Source organism: Bison bison, unplaced genomic scaffold, assembly GCF_000754665.1.
Source record: "Bison bison bison isolate TAMUID 2011002044 unplaced genomic scaffold, Bison_UMD1.0 scf7180017846977, whole genome shotgun sequence".
NCBI classification, from domain to species: Eukaryota; Metazoa; Chordata; class Mammalia; order Artiodactyla; family Bovidae; genus Bison; species Bison bison.
Window position 1 is genome coordinate 672 of NW_011477550.1, and position 2,443 is coordinate 3,114.

Consider the following 2,443-nt stretch of genomic DNA (forward strand, 5'->3'; position numbering starts at 1 on the left):
GGTCCCCCCGCCAGCATCTGCCATGGTGGGGTGTGCCCAGAGATGTGCTCGCTAAGCAGAGCCACGGAGAGGCGGGGGTCACGCAGCGCCAGCCTGTGCAGCCCAGGGCGTGCCCCACTCCTGAGGGTCTGCTGGGACCGAGGCTTGGGCTGGGTAGGCTCAGCAGACTCCTTGGGGCAGTGTCGCCCCCACGCTGGAGTGTGGCTTCATTGCTCACCTGAGGATTCAGGTGCCTGAGGTCTCAGCGGAAGAGTTACAGGCAGAGGGTTTTCCTTGGGATCTGGATCTGTTGGAGCAGGTGCAGCCGGGGATCCACTCAGGGCCTGTTTAGGGGTGGGCATGCCGATCCCCAGCTGCCAAGGACTCGCACCAGCCTGTTCAGCGAGAGCTGTCCCACTCGAGGTGCCCACCCCAGGACAGCCCACAGACCATGGCTGGGAGGCAGGGGAGATCAGCCCAGACCACCTGTGGCTGGAGAAACAGCTTTCTGAGGCCTGGGACCCCAGGACCAGGCCACTGGAGGCTTTGCAGAGACCTCACCTTCACCCAGTGGCTCTCCCGGATTCTTTCCTCACACCCTCCCTGGGAGCCCCCCACCCTACCAGGGGCACCTGGATCGCCGTCTCGGGCTCTGCGTCTCAGAACTGACCTAAGACAGCTGGTGTCAGATGTGGTCTCAGGAAGCACCCTCCGCAGCAGAGCCTGGAGCTGCAACGCCCACCCACTCATCTCCTATGGGGGGTGGACGCTGGCAGTCCTGGCACCTGGGGTGGATGGCGCTCAGGCTGCATGCAGGGTTGGGGAGCGCACAGATATGGTGGGCGCGGGTCAGGGTTAAGTCCTGCCCTGTGCCACCCTTAAAAGAACACGGGCAGCAAGGTTGTGACTCGGGGTCGCTGGAGAGGCCCAGGGGAGCCTTGGCTTGGAAGCGAGGATGGAGCACATGCGGTCTCCCCAGGGCCAGTCCTAGGACACTCCCAAGGCTGGTGGGTCTGCACAGCTGACGGCCCCCGACAGACACACCAACACAAAGCCGGCGGCTGACTGAGGGCCTGGGGTGAGCGAGGTGGATACCAGCTCAGGCTCACGCAGAGCCAGGGGGCGACACGGGCAGGTGGCCCATACCCTCGTGCCCCCCACTACCGCTAGACGACAGTCTTGCAGGGGGCCCCTGCGACTAGACTGGAGGAGGAGGAAGCCTGGCCTGGCCCACCATGGCGGGCGTGGTGTGCTGGGCTGACAGCAGTGAAGGAAAGCCGGGGCCGGAGCCTTGGCCCTGCGCTGTGTGCTCTCCCCACCCCATTCCCCCTGTCCCCCGAGAGGAGAGGAGAGTGGCTCCTGGGCAGCACGAGCTGGCTGGCGGGTCAGGTCCTGAGGGGAGCAGGAGTGGACAAGGTGTGGGTGGACACAGGGGTGAGATCACGCCAGTGTCTGCCAGGAGCACCGTGCAGAGCAGCCACTGGGCCACCTGACCCATGCGGCTTGGCTGTGGGCTCCCATTGAGGTGGCCCCATGCAGGCTGGTGAGGTGCCCCTCCCAGCCGGGCCCAACCCCTCTCACTGTGCACAGCAGTCTCCCAGCAAGACCCCGGAGGCAACAGCAACCAGAGACCAGCTAGCAACAAGGGGCAGATGGCCACTTCAGGTCGCTGCCCTGTCTCTTGGTCGCCCCCAGGTCCCTTGAAACATCCCTTCGAACCTCAGAGCCACTCCGTCAAGGGGGGCTGCACGGATCCAGGGCCACACGATGCCAGGCCCTCTGGAAGCTGCTGGCCTGGCATGGCTGACCCCGTGGGATGGCATGTGGGCAGGACCTTGAGCCAAGGACCCCAAGAGGGGAGGCTGAGACGGCCCACCCCCCACAGGCCCGGGACCCGCTGGGGCGCGTGCTGCTTGTCCCTGCAACCTGTCAGTGAGACCCTCGTGGTCCTGGTCAGCAAGGGAAGACATGGCTGTCCGGGGCAGGGTGGGGGCTCCCTCAACTCACGGCCTCAGTGGCCACCCAGTACAGCAGCTGTTTGTCATGGGAGGCCAGCCGGCCCAGTGGGCACTGTCCTGGCTGGGAGACCCCTGGCCAACACACAGAAGAAGGGTTGATGCCCTGGGCAGGCTCAATTTGCAGTTTTAACTGCAAGTGGGCAAGAGAGGAGAGCCCAAGGGCGTGGGACCAGGACTCACCCCTGGGGATGAGGGACTGGCCCTCCCCAGGCAGAGTAGGGAGACAGCTCAGGCAGGAAGGACCTCAGCGGGGCTGTGGCTGACCCATTCACCCTCCTCTTTAAAGTTCTCCCAGAACGAATCCTGGAGAAGTTGGAATCAACTGAACGTGATGAACAGGGGCATGGAAGGGAGGCCGTGGTGGAGATGCTGACGCTGTGCCCACCGACCACCACCTGTGTTCACGACTGCCCCCTCCTCTGGAAGGCTGCTGCTGCTGCTGTGGC